The 15,385-nt window shown below is 42.9% G+C and overlaps 1 protein-coding gene across 1 annotated transcript in view; it reads left to right on the top strand.

Moving 5' to 3' along the window:
• The window catches only part of IQCK (IQ motif containing K), a 97,049-nt gene that overhangs the window by 34,692 nt on the left and 46,972 nt on the right, over positions 1-15,385 (top strand). The window lies entirely within an intron of this gene.

Here is a 15,385-nt window from a genome sequence, read left to right as displayed (position 1 = left end):
AGCTCCTTGATGTTCATAGGCCTTTGAAGAGAGCAGGGTGAATGAGAAGTGGACACTCAAGCCTGGTCTATACTACACTGTTAGGTTGATGTATGACATAATTACGTTGACGTAAGCTGCCTGTGTACACACTACGCCCTTGTCCCACCCATGTAAGTGCTGTACTACACCGACATCATAACTCCAGCAGGCGTAGAGCTTATGTTGATGTAGTTAGGATGTGGTGTCTGTGTAGACACTGTTACTTACCTCAGCTGTTGAGTATCTTGTCAATTTCAGGGCTCCATGCTGGAGCCCTGAAATTGACAAGAAAACTGGGCAGCTAGAGCCTGGCTGCCCCGCTTCCGGAATGGAGGCAAGTAGCTCAGGAGGCTGCCCCCTGCCTTGCTCCTGGCGGGGAACAGGGAGGCGAGAAGCCCAGATGGCTATCCCTGCTTCCAGTTGGGAGGTAGGAGCCAAAAGCCTGGGGGGCAGCTAGGCTACCGGTGTGGAGCTGCGCAGAGCTGTGAACTCTGGCTCTCAGCCCCCCACACAGCCACTGGGGGTGCTCCTGTTGAGGATGCACATCACCAACAGAAGGAGAGTAGTAGCTGTAAGTCGACCTAACATAGGTCAACTTAAGTTTGTAGTGTAGACATGCCCTCAGACACCTAATACAGAAATAACAAGTTTCTTCACACTTCCCTGCCAATGTGGCTCAAACCTACCTTGGATGGACAACTTCTAGGGACTAATAAATTTCATTCTCCATACCCATTAGCTGCTTACTATCTCAACCAACAAGATTGCCATTTCAAGCGGCAATTTTGAGATTTGGATGCTTGCTTTAAACTGGAGTGAGACAGTCATACTAATTGCATAGAGGCTACTGGACAGCCATCAGATAGTATCATATTTCTGTTATAACTGACATGGGAGTTGGAATTTTTGAAGGTGACTAAGGTCTGGTCTACACTATAGAGTTAGGTCGACTCAAGGCAGCTTACGTTGACCTAACTCTGTAAGCATCTACGCTAAAATGTCACTCCCACCAATGTAACTTGTTTGCTATGTTGACTTAATAGCTCCATCTCCACGAGAGGTGTAGTGCTCAGGTCGATGTAGTTAGATCAACGCAGTGTCAGTGTATACACTGTTTTACTTACGTCGACTTTAGTGGCCTCCAGGAGGTGCCCCACAGTGCCCCAACCTGACCGCTCTGGTCACCATTTTTAACTCTGCTGCCCAGAGGCCAGGTGGACAGGTACACATATCTCCCCTTTAAAAGCCCTGCGAATTTTTGAAATTCTATTTCCTGTTTGCTTGGTGTGGAGTGCTCACCTAGCAAGTACCCAGCTGACCATGCTGGCTCCACGCTGCCTGGAGTACACAGGAGGTGGTGGATCACCTGGGTCTGTAGGAAGAAGAGGCTATGCAGGCACAGCTCCAATCCAGCTGTAGAAACGTCATTATCTATGAGCAGATTGCTCAGGGCCTGGGGAAGAAGGGCTACAAGATGGACCACAGCAGTGCCGCGTGAAAGCCAATGTGCTGCCGCAAGCATACCAAAACGCAAGGGAGGTTAACAGTCGCTCTGGTGCGGAGTGCAGACATGCTGCTTTTATAAAGAGCTGCATGCCATCCTCAGGGGAGACCCCGCTACCACTTCAAGAGCCCCATGGATACTTCATAGAACTGGAAGGGACCTCGAGAGGTCATCTAGTCCAGTCCCCTGCACTCAAAGCAGGACTAAGCTCTAGACCCCATCCCTGACACGTGTTTGTCTAACCTGCTTTTAAAAATCTCCAATGATGGAGACTCCACAACCTCCCTAGGCAATTTATTCCAGTGGTTAACCACCCTGACAGTTAGGAAATTTTTCCTAATGTCCACCCTAAACCTCCCTTGCGGCAATTTAAGCCCATTGCGACTTTAGGGGAGCTGGAGTCACAGGCCCCCAGAGTGAACAGTGAGGAGGAGGTGTTGGATGAGGAAGAGGAGGAGGAGTATGGGGGACAGGTGACTGGGGGATCCAGTGGCTCAGTGAGCCAGGACCTCTTTTTGACTCCAGAACAGTTGAGCCAATCCCTACAGTCCAGTACGGGCAAGCTTGATGCAGGGGAAGTAACCTCTGGTAAGTATGCAGTTTGCTTTGATATTGCAGGGACACGTGTTCATTTACTCTTTTTAAACCATGCTAGAAGAGGTAGTGAAATAACCAGTAGAGGTAGAGTTGCTATCTGCTTCTCATTCCCCTATACAGTAAGACAGAGTGGGCCCTGCAGAACCTGTTTGTGCACCAGGATAGCCATGAATCCTCCATAGAGATCTCAAGGAAACTTTCCTGAAGGTAGTCTGCAATTCTCTGACAAAAGTTTCTGGGGAGGGCTGCCTTATTTCATCCACTGTGGTAGGACACTTTCCCATGCCATTCAGCAATTACTTCAGCAGGCACCATTGCAGCACACAAGCTAGCAGCATATGGACACATGCAGCAGCTTTTCCCTTTTAGCCTCCGTTACCCTCAGGAGTGAGATATCAGCTAAAATCACCACTGCCTGTGGAAAACGGTGCCAGTATTCAGTTCAATTGCCCTATTTGCATATACTCATGCCCATGAGCGATTCCCCCCCACCCCCGGTTTTGTCCCAATTCACCCACTTCTTCCCCGGGTCGCACTATGAATCCCAAGGAGGAGGGGCCTGGAGGGTCTCTACATCCACACCAGCAGAGTGTCCGATGAAGTGAGCTGTAGCTCACAAAAGCTTATGCTCTAATAAATTTGTTAGTCTCTAAGGTGCCACAAGTACTCCTTTTCTTTTTACGGATACAGACTAACACGGCTGCTACTCTGAAATCAGCCAGATAAGGAGGAGAAGGAAGAGCATGTAGGATGACATGCTCCAAGAGATCCTGCAAGCCTCTGGTGCTTTGGATACTGAGCATATGGCTTGGAGGATCACCCTTGCAGACAGAATGGACAGGGATAGAGCGGAGAGGAGAGGAGAGGAGAAAAGCACAGGAAAAGGAGACAGACATGCAGCAAGAGATGTTAGTACTTCTCAAGGAGCAAATAGACATGCTGGAGACAGTCAGGCCAATGAGGGGAGGCAAATGCCACGCCTGCTCGAGGCTTGCAGTTTGTGGGGCCAAGCCCCTCCTCCCTGCCCAAACTACGCCCAAGCTTATAAATCTTATTTTTGATATAATGTGTTTCTAAATTGGTCTGCCTAAATTTTGTCAGAATAAGAACCAAAAGCTGTGTCCAGTTTCACAAGTTTCGATGAATACATTTTAGCTTTAATTCTAGAGAGCCTGCCACAGATGAAGCTTCACAATTGTTTCCATCTGTAAGATGTACAGTAACAGCAAAAAGAAAAGGAGTACTTGCGGCACCTTAGAGACTAACAAATTTATTTGAGCATAAGCTTTTGTGAGCTACAGCTCACTTCATCGGATACTCTGCTGGTGTGGATGTAGAGACCCTCCAGGCCCCTCTTCCTTGGGATTCATAGTGCGGCCCAGGGAAGAAGGGGGTGAATAAATTTGTTAGTCTCTAAGGTGCCACAAGTACTCCTTTTTCTTTTTGCGAATGCAGACTAACACAGCTGCTACTCTGAAACCAGTAACAGCTAAGGAATCTGTAGGTAAATTCTTTGGGGCAGTTACCGTATCTCCAACTGGATTTTGTAAAGCACCAAGCGAACTGAGAAATATTTTATCATTATGTATTAAGACCTTGGTTACTAAAGCAGTTTTAAAAAATAAAGATGTTGTCCTGATGACTGTCTGGCTGAGGAACATTCCCTCAGTTATAACAAGCAAAAAACATTATTTTAAAAATGTAGAAGGTTCCCCTTAACAGATTGCTACAATTAAACCCTTGGACTCTTTCCATACATATGCAATAAGAGCAATGCAGTTATCTTTCGTTTGCATTTTCTCAGCAATATTTCCAGCTGAACTACCCTGAAACCCAAGCACAAGTAACCAAATTATATAAAATTCAGGGGTCATGTCATGTCATGAACCCATTGGCATTTTGATTTTTAGTAGAGATGCAATTAGGGTTATACCTGTTCATCATTTGTTTGTCGGGCTTTCCAATGCTCTAAAGCAGATTAGATAAATGTGTGGGGGAAAAGCAATAGGATAAATCTATCATGTTGTTGTGCTGTGAAAAATTCTAATATGATGAGATTCTCGTGTAATATTAATTTAGAAATACTACAGCTTCATTCTAGTTTACCTTCCACATTGCCCGAGAATGAAAGGCAATAGCATGCAGGTTTTGCAACTAAACCTGTGTAGTTTCCTCTGTCCTCTACCCAAGGTCAGCTCGTGCATAGGTTTCTGACTGGGGTTACAAGAGCTGTACAAAAAGAACAGGAGTACTTGTGGCACCTTAGAGACTAACCAATTTATTTGAGCATAAGCTTTCGTGAGCTGCAGCTCACTTCATCGGATGTAGCTCACGAAAGCTTATGCTCAAATAAATTGGTTAGTCTCTAAGGTGCCACAAGTCCTCCTTTTCTTTTTGTGAATACAGACTACCACGGCTGCTACTCTGAAAAGAGCTATACAGTTTCTTTGTGAATTAACAGTAATATGCAGAACATTGAAACTATCTGCATTTTTGCTTTTGTTAAAAAAAAAAATGTATATAGTAGTATCCACTCAATATTGAATTCCGAAGAACATATTCCCTGTTGGCATTGTTGGAACCTATCTGTGTGTACTGAAACAAATATAGAGATATGGGGGAAATAAATGATCATAGCCTTTATCATAGCTAAATATTTCAGTAAGATATACTGGTACATAAATGATTGCTATTGCAATCATTGCTAGTTGAATAATAAATGATTGCTAGTTGCTTTATGTAGAGCATATATATCTATCTGTGTTTGTATATACAGATTAGGTTTTTTCCCTTCTCCTCCTTTTAATATTCTAATTAGGCAAAGTCTGCTGGTCTCAGCTGCCTTTACAGTTGACTTCATTGTCAGTTCTCAGCTGGCCAATAGGGGTAATTTTGCATGGGTGGCTGACTTCTTTCTTTCCATAATATGCCCAGTTCCCACAGGTTTTGCTTCGTGCACACTGCAATATTTCATTGCTCTGTCACTAAATCAGTCACGCTCTGCAACTTTCAGTATACATTTCATTTGGACTACATGTGTCTTTCTTATAGCTTGTGCTTTAATATGTTGATAGAATAAGCAACACCTTTACTAAGAAAAAGCAAACAAACAGTTCAATGTGGACACTAGTCCAGCCACACAGTTCTGATTACAGGAATGTGGCAGGATTAATGTTGTTATAGGAAGCTTAATTTTTTTATTTCATGATTTCTTTTTTCACTTTAAACTGTGCAACATTAACATTGCATTGACATAGTATTTTTGCATTTAGTTTATATATAAAATAGTTACACTGTAATTTAAGTTTTTTGTGACTGAACTTTCTCTTAGAATAATGAAATTTGATCTACAGTAGAGATTGTCAGAATTACTGTGGGGAAAATGGAAAAATATTAATAGTGTACTTTGGCTTCCTAACAGGTTATATCAAAGATTACTACTGCTAATCCTTCATGCTTACAGACTATAGGGTCTGATCCAAAGCACACTGAAGTCAATGGAAAGATTCCCACTGACTTCAATGGCTTTGGATAAGATTCATGTGCCTTTGACTGAAGAGTCTCTTTCCATCGAAGGCTGAAAACACCCCTGTGAAGTAGGGAAGTGTTATTAGCCTCATTTGTGTACAAATGAGCAAACTAAAGTGTAGAACTATGGGAACTTGCACAATGTCATACAACATATCTGTGGATCCAGTAATAGGGCTTAGGGCTCCTGACTCCCAGTCTCATGCTGTAACCACAAATTCACCATTAAAAACTCAGAGTTCTACATCAGAAGCAGACACAGTGTTGTAAGGGGAAAATCACTATTTCATAGTTTTCAGGTTGAAAAAACTGACCTAGGACAAAGGCACATGACACTATTTTTTATGTAATGACATAGGTATGCATACAGATAAATATAAAACCAGGGCATTTTAGCTCCCATCCACACTAGACCTAGAGACACCCAGGGGGAACAGCTGTAGCTGGAAGGAACTTGCATGGACCTGATTATGGAATCTGTTTCTAGATCTGTTTCTAGATCTGTATGACTCCTTCCCCAGAGCATCCAATGCCACCATATGAGCTGAAGGCACACAGTGTAAATCAGGTTTCAGAGTAACAGCCGTGTTAGTCTGTATTCGCAAAAAGAAAAGGAGTACTTGTGGCACCTTAGAGACTAACCAATTTATTTGAGCATGAGCTTTCGTGAGCTACAGCTCACTTCATCAGATACATACCGTGGAAACTGCAGCAGACTTTATATATAGACCACTCTCCAAGTTTAAATCCAAGTTAAACCAGAACATCTGGGGGGGGGGGGGGGTTAGAGACTAATGTTCTGGTTTAACTTGGATTTAAACTTGGAGAGTGGTCAGTTTGGACGAGCTATTACCAGCAGGAGAGTGAGTTTGTGTGTGTATGGGGGTGGGTTTTTGGAGGGGGGTGAGGGAGTGAGAGAACCTGGATTTGTGCAGGAAATGGCCTAACTTCATTATCATGCACATTGTGTAAAGAGTTGTCACTTTGGATGGGCTATCACCAGCAGGAGAGTGAATTTGTGGCGGGGGGGTGGAGGGTGAGAAAACCTGGATTTGTGCTGGAAATGGCCTAACCTGACGATTACTTTAGATAAGCTATCACCAGCAGGACAGTGGGGTGGGAGGAGGTATTGTTTCATATTCTCTGTGTATATATAAAGTCTGCTGCAGTTTCCACGGTATGTATCTGATGAAGTGAGCTGTAGCTCACGAAAGCTCATGCTCAAATAAATTGGTTAGTCTCTAAGGTGCCACAAGTACTCCTTTTCTTTTTAGTGTAAATCAGGGCTATCCAGCCTCCCCATTCTCAGGAAGATTGAGAGGGACCTGTCACATTCCCTTTCTCCCCCTCTAATTGGGGAGCATCAGCTGCAGCTGAGAGGAGCCTTCATACCCTGACATCATTCACTCAGTTCTGAAAGTTGGTCTCTGGATTTTGTTTTTCCCCATTTGCTCTTCGATTACTGTTGGTTGGTGGTCTCCCTTCATCCTAACCCTCTCGTACCCTTGCTACCATTCAACTGCCCTGCCCCACTCTCTTGCCCATTGTGCTTCTCTCCCTCCACCTCTAGACTGCCTGACTTTCTAACATTTAGTCCCACACTCACTCCGCTTCCCTTCTCACCCCTAAGGCCACTTTGCTTATTCATTATATACCTGTCGTCCACCCAATAACTGTTTCTTGTCTTTTTATACTGTAAGCTCTTGTGGGCAAGTATTTTGTCTTCCTGTATATCAGTACAATGCCTAGCATATTTTCTTTGCTACCACTGTATAAATAACAATAATAAAGTGGGGGAAATTCTTCCTCAGCTTGCCCCCTTTGGGAACAGCCAGACAAGTCTCTTCTATATCATGAATGAAACTACGTGCAGTAAGCATGCTATTTTGGCAAATACATTGGAATTGCAATAACTGCAGGGCTAAACTGTTAAGTTGTCAGACACTGTAGATGTCAAAAAATGCTCTAGAAATCTGGCCTAGATAAATGCCTGTGTTCTACATGTGTATATCTGTACTTCAGTGTATATCTAGAAAACCCCTGAATGAGTTAAGACTGAAATTTGCATTTTGATTCTTTCCCCTAAAAGATTTCCTACCTAAAATGCAAAGAAAGCAGAGAGTTATTTTAAAAAATGAAACACTCTCCTCCTTCAAGGCTTAGGAGCTTTGCACTTGGCTGTGTTCAGATGGATACAAAAGCTCAGGTCAATGAATTCTTGAAAAAAGCAATATGTAAAAAAAGGGGATTGCAGTATTTGATCATTCCTGTCCTGGTTGTCAGCTATAGGAAGGAAAAACTGATAGACAGGAGAAGACTTTGTGAAGCTTTACTCCTGACAACTGTCTAAGGCTGCTGGTATTCTCCTTCTTCAGAAGGCCAAACATGATTGTTCCAACATTCAGAGTCTTTCAAAGGAGAAATACCCTTCATAAAATGGATGAGGAATGGGTCTTTAGCTTTTTATATTGTGAGGTATTTTTCAAATCATTTCTTCTCAATCTGGTGTTTTGGTGTTGCTCCAAAAGACAACTAATATTCTGTGTTTCTGCAAACTGTTGAATGAATGTATTGCAACCTGTTACAAAGAAACTGTCTTGCAAGGTCTCTGTGCCCATTCCACCAGGTCTGTGGAAGTGCCCAAGGGATATTTCACCAAGTCCCTGTGTAAATCCATTCCTCTAAAACCATAGAGTCTTCATGTAGTATTGAATGCATTATGTAGTTAGTGGTGTTGTCTGGATTTAAAAGTTAGTCACATAAATCAGTGCTGCAGTCTCCTTTGGATTAAGTGATCCTCTCTCTCCTTTTGGGATAAATAATACTTAATAAAATCCATTAACTGAGATTTCTGGAGACATTTCATTAAAAAATACTTTTTAATTTTCCATGCCTCTGCATTTCTGGATTCTGGGGTAGGCACATTAGCAAAGCACCTACAAAGGGAGCTGCTGTTGCAGTATTTCCAGACTGACTGGCAGCAGGAAATACTAGAAATGTCATGAGAACATTTTTTTTAAAAAATATTTCAGAGTCTGGAGGTTTGTCTAGTTCAGATCAGCAGATCAGATCTGAACTTTTGAGTGCTTATAAACTTTTTTAAGCAAAATTGTGTCTGTCCCAGATTCATTTATGTGTCTGTTAACCTTTTGTCAGTTCCTGTGACTTTTAGAGCATGTGCTTTCCAGTGCAAGGACTTTCTCTTTATATGTGTTTGTAGAGTGCTCAGCACACAATTTGGGGCTTTATGCACTATTATAATATAAATATTCAAGATTAATAACCATAACAATCAATCTGATAACAATATATGTTGGTCTCCTTTATATAGCTATGGATACCGTGTTAAGTCACATAATCCTAGTTCAGGTCAAATTGTTTTTTAGTGTGGCAATCCCTAAAGCTTCAAGAGTGTAGCTATATGGAGGCAATAAGGCCCTTATCCAGAAATTGAATGTATATTGAAATTCCCCTATATCTGCACACAGCGTCAATGGGAGTCTGCAGACAGCTGGGATTTCCTCCCAAGACCTTTTTCCACTCGGTATCCCAAGCAATCAGTTTGACTCAGGATTTTGTCACTCAGGTATTTTTATTTGGCATACAGCAGTTACACTGAATTGATCAGAGGTGGATAATAGGGCATACCACATCCAAAATCACACAGAAAACCTCTTCCTTTATATACGTTCCCAGATTTCCTTGCACTTACTGTACATTGCATTACACATTTCGGGATTGACTTGGTTACTTTGTAGGAACCAAGTCCTGTACAGCAGTCTCTGTCCATGCACTGTCCATCTACGACTTACTCTTTGCCTCATCTTATGTTCCATTGTAAATGGTTCCCTGGGTGTTCTGTCTCTTAGCTTACTGAGCCATTTACCTATTTTAGCACAATCAGTTAGTTTCCAGCCTACTGATCCATTTACATCCCTAATCCTGTCTCCCAAGAAATGAGACCTTACCCATGTCTAATTGCTCATGTCTAGCCAGGCCTACACACACGTGCTGCAGTGTACACTGATTGTATGCAGGTAAGACTGGGGCCTAAATTTGGAGATTTTCAGTTGCCGTTAAGTAATATATTGGATTTGAGTGCAAAGAGCAATTAACAAATGTTGAATTATACATGGTGAAAACTCTGCATGATAATACAAGCAAATAAAAGAGGAGAGAAAAATAAAATGACCGTTAGATTGTAAATAGCTCAAAGAAGGGACCAGATCTGATGTTTATACAGCAAAATGGGGCCTTAAACCTGATTGGGGCCTCTGCGCATTATAGTAATACAGATATTGGGTACCTATAGTATAGGTCAATGTGCTTACCAACGACCACACACATCCCACTATCCTGACATGAAGAAAAGGAGTACTTGTGGCACCTTAGAGACTAACGAATTTATTTGAGCATAAGCATTCGTGAGCTACAGCTCACTTCATCAGATGCAGACTAACACGGCTGCTACTCTGAAACCTACCCTGACATGGATGTTTTTCCCCCCACCCCTTTTTTAAGAACAGGACTGACATTATGAAAGCCAACTTCTGAGTTCAATATAGAAATCACAGATATAAAACTGGGAGCTTCGATAAGAACCCTTTGTAATATTTCATACACTTTTCTAACACAAGTGTGCAGTATTTCTTCTGCATACTGAATTACATCTGCATAATGTTATGTAAATAAGAGATATCTCATTATTGGGATCCTTACAAGCCTGATTCCTTAGAAAGCAAAGCACATCCTTCCTGACATTAAATATTCTTCTGGTCAATTCCTGCTTTATTTTGGTAAAATTTGGTAAAGTGTGAAAAACTGTGATAATAACCAACACGTTATTCAGAAAGATTATTATATTGTAGCCATTTTTAATGAAAAACATATTCTACATTGTGTATTAAGAATTGGCTTTTAAGACTCTACATGATTTGAAGCTCTTTTATTTTGAAATAAACAGAATACATTTACCGTACATTTGGTTATCATTCAAATCTTCTTGGAGTGTTACAGCTGTCTTCTGCCACAAATGACATATTCCCTCTTCCCCGATTCACTGTTGATGGGTGGCTGCCTCTGCTCATATTCTATTTTTATTTGACCTGAAGCCAATTGCATATATTCCAGTGGACAGAAATGGACCTGGCATGACTTTCATTCCTGTTCCTTCAAGCTAGTCTGCTGAAATGATTGATATTTCCTAGTGACTGCCACGCTGAAGATTAAGTCCTTTCCATTTTGCTTGATTTACACTGGCTTTCTCAGATTTGGTCTTGGATGGCAAACCAGATAGATCCCCATTATTTAATAACAAAAGCAGTGGAGTGGCTAGAGGTACTGTTGCAAGACTACACTCTGCTTTTTGGAGATGCCATTCTGATGCAAAGGAGTCTAATGTTCCATTACCAGTGAAAGCTCATTGTTTTTCTGTATACCTGCTGTATTTTAAAATGTATAGGTTGGTGTCCTCATTTGCATTGTTTAAAATAGAGACCTTTTCAAAAAGCTAAATCTTAGAACAACAGGCAGGAGTCCATCAGCAAAAACAGCACAGTCTCTAAATTCATAGATGAACACATTACAAAAAGAAAAGGAGTCCTTGTGGCACCTTAGAGACTAACCAATTTATTTGAGCATGAGCTTTCGTGAGCTACAGCTCACTTCATCAGATGCATACCGTGGAAACTGCAGCAGACTTTATATATACACAGAGAATATGAAACAATACCTCCTCCCACCCCACTGTCCTGCTGGTAATAGCTTATCTAAAGTGAGCATCAGGTTAGGCCATTTCCAGCACAAATCCAGGTTTTCTCACCCTCCACCCCCCCACACAAATTCACTCTCCTGCTGGTGATAGCCCATCCAAAGTGACAACTCTTTACACAATGTGCATGATAATGAAGTTAGGCCATTTCCTGCACAAATCCAGGTTCTCTCACTCCCTCACCCCCCTCCAAAAACCCACCCCCCATACACACACAGACTCACTCTCCTGCTGGTAATAGCTCATCCAAACTGACCACTCTCCAAGTTTAAAACCAAGTTAAACCAGAACATCTGGGGGGGGGGGGGGGTAAGGAAAAAACAAGAGGAAATAGGCTACCTTGCATAATGACTTAGCCACTCCCAGTCTCTATTTAAGCCTAAATTAATAGTATCCAATTTGCAAATGAATTCCAATTCAGCAGTTTCTCGCTGGAGTCTGGATTTGAAGTTTCTTTGTTTTAAGATAGCAACCTTCATGTCTGTGATTGCGTGACCAGAGAGATTGAAGTGTTCTCCGACTGGTTTATGAATGTTATAATTCTTGACATCTGATTTGTGTCCATTTATTCTTTTACGTAGAGACTGTCCAGTTTGACCAATGTACATGGCAGAGGGGCATTGCTGGCACATGATGGCATAAATCACATTGGTGGATGTGCAGGTGAACGAGCCTCTGATAGTGTGGCTGATGTTATTAGGCCCTGTGATGGTGTCCCCTGAATAGATATGTGGGCACAATTGGCAACGGGCTTTGTTGCAAGGATAAGTTCCTGGGTTAGTGGTTCTGTTGTGTGGTATGTGGTTGTTGGTGAGTATTTGCTTCAGGTTGCGGGGCTGTCTGTAGGCAAGGACTGGCCTGTCTCCCAAGATTTGTGAGAGTGTTGGGTCATCCTTTAGGATAGGTTGTAGATCCTTAATAATGCGTTGGAGGGGTTTTAGTTGGGGGCTGAAGGTGACGGCTAGTGGAGTTCTGTTATTTTCTTTGTTAGGCCTGTCCTGTAGTAGGTAACTTCTGGGAACTCTTCTGGCTCTATCAATCTGTTTCTTTACTTCCGCAGGTGGGTATTGTAGTTGTAAGAAAGCTTGACAGAGATCTTGTAGGTGTTTGTCTCTGTCTGAGGGGTTGGAGCAAATGCGGTTGTATTTCCTGCACAAATCCAGGTTCTCTCACTCCCTCACCCCCCTCCAAAAACCCACCCCTGACAAAGGAGGTGCTGTTGTCATCATGAATAGGTCGGAATATGAACAAGAGGCTGCTCGGCAGCTCTCCAACACGAGTTTCTACAAGCCATTACCCTATGATCCCACTGAGAGTTACCAAAAGCAACTACAGCATATGCTCAAGAAACTTCCTGAAAAAGCACAAGATCAAATCCGCACAGACACACCCCTGGAACCCCGACCTGGGATATTCTATCTACTACCCAAGATCCATAAACCTGGAAATCCTGGGCGCCCCATCATCTCAGGCATTGGCACCCTGACAGCAGGATTGTTTGGCTATGTAGACTCCCTCCTCAGGCCCTATGCTACCAGCACTCCCAGCTACCTTCGAGACACCACTGACTTCCTGAGGAAACTTCAATCCATCGGTGATCTTCCTGATAACACCATCCTGGCCACTATGGATGTAGAAGCCCTCTACACCAACATTCCACACAAAGAGGGACTACAAGCCGTCAGGAACACTATCCCCGATAATGTCATGGCTAACCTGGTGGCTGAACTTTGTGACTTTGTCCTTACCCATAACTATTTCACATTTGGGGACAATGTATACCTTCAGATCAGCGGCACTGCTATGGGTACCCGCATGGCCCCACAGTATGCCAACATTTTTATGGCTGATTTAGAACAACGCTTCCTCAGCTCTCGTCCCCTAAAGCCCCTACTCTACTTGCGCTATATTGATGACATCTTCATCATCTGGACCCATGGAAAAGAAGCCCTTGAAGAATTCCACCATGATTTCAACAATTTCCATCCCACCACCAACCTCAGCCTGGTCCAGTCCACACAAGAGAGCCACTTCCTGGACACTACAGTGCTAATAAACAATGGTCACATAAACACCACCCTATACCGGAAACCTACTGACCGCTATTCCTACCTGCATGCCTCCAGCTTTCACCCTGACCACACCACACGATCCATCGTCTACAGCCAAGCTCTGCGATACAACCGCATTTGCTCCAACCCCTCAGACAGAGACAAACACCTACAAGATCTCTGTCAAGCTTTCTTACAACTACAATACCCACCTGCGGAAGTAAAGAAACAGATTGATAGAGCCAGAAGAGTTCCCAGAAGTTACCTACTACAGGACAGGCCTAACAAAGAAAATAACAGAACTCCACTAGCCGTCACCTTCAGCCCCCAACTAAAACCCCTCCAACGCATTATTAAGGATCTACAACCTATCCTAAAGGATGACCCAACACTCTCACAAATCTTGGGAGACAGGCCAGTCCTTGCCTACAGACAGCCCCGCAACCTGAAGCAAATACTCACCAACAACCACATACCACACAACAGAACCACTAACCCAGGAACTTATCCTTGCAACAAAGCCCGTTGCCAATTGTGCCCACATATCTATTCAGGGGACACCATCACAGGGCCTAATAACATCAGCCACACTATCAGAGGCTCGTTCACCTGCACATCCACCAATGTGATTTATGCCATCATGTGCCAGCAATGCCCCTCTGCCATGTACATTGGTCAAACTGGACAGTCTCTACGTAAAAGAATAAATGGACACAAATCAGATGTCAAGAATTATAACATTCATAAACCAGTCGGAGAACACTTCAATCTCTCTGGTCACGCAATCACAGACATGAAGGTTGCTATCTTAAAACAAAGAAACTTCAAATCCAGACTCCAGCGAGAAACTGCTGAATTGGAATTCATTTGCAAATTGGATACTATTAATTTAGGCTTAAATAGAGACTGGGAGTGGCTAAGTCATTATGCAAGGTAGCCTATTTCCTCTTGTTTTTTCCTTACCCCCCCCCCCAGATGTTCTGGTTTAACTTGGTTTTAAACTTGGAGAGTGGTCAGTTTGGATGAGCTATTACCAGCAGGAGAGTGAGTCTGTGTGTGTATGGGGGTGGGTTTTTGGAGGGGGGTGAGGGAGTGAGAGAACCTGGATTTGTGCAGGAAATGGCCTAACTTCATTATCATGCACATTGTGTAAAGAGTTGTCACTTTGGATGGGCTATCACCAGCAGGAGAGTGAATTTGTGTGGGGGGGTGGAGGGTGAGAAAACCTGGATTTGTGCTGGAAATGGCCTAACCTGATGCTCACTTTAGATAAGCTATTACCAGCAGGACAGTGGGGTGGGAGGAGGTATTGTTTCATATTCTCTGTGTATATATAAAGTCTGCTGCAGTTTCCACGGTATGCATCTGATGAAGTGAGCTGTAGCTCACGAAAGCTCATGCTCAAATAAAATGGTTAGTCTCTAAGGTGCCACAAGGACTCCTTTTCTTTTTGCGAATACAGACTAACACGGCTGTTACTCTGAAACCTGTCACATTACAAAAGAGAGCGACAAGGTGGGTGAGGTAATATCTTTTATGGGTCCAATTTCTGTTGGTGAGAGAGACCTGCTTTCGAGTTTACACAGAGCTCTTCTTCAGGTCTGGGAAATGTATTCAGTGTCACACCTGACTACAAGGTGGAACAGACTGTTTAGCATAAGTAGTTAACACATATTTCAAGGGACCATTCAAGGTGAAGTGGCCTGTTAACACCTCTGCAGTCATGGAGGGGGGGAGGGGCAGGGAAGCTTGGGGGAGGGGAACGGAGTTAGTGGATTATACATTGTTGTAATAAACCATAAACCAAGTGTTGCTATTCAATCCATGATTTTTAGTGTCCAGTAAAGTTACAAATTTAAGCTCCCAGGCTCATCTTTTGAAGGTGTTGTGCAGGTTTCCTTTGAGGATGAGGAC

Source organism: Eretmochelys imbricata, chromosome 10 (assembly GCF_965152235.1).
Source record: "Eretmochelys imbricata isolate rEreImb1 chromosome 10, rEreImb1.hap1, whole genome shotgun sequence".
NCBI lineage: Eukaryota > Metazoa > Chordata > Testudines > Cheloniidae > Eretmochelys > Eretmochelys imbricata.
Note: the sequence above shows the minus strand (reverse complement) of the source record. Positions and strands in the feature narration are given on the sequence as shown.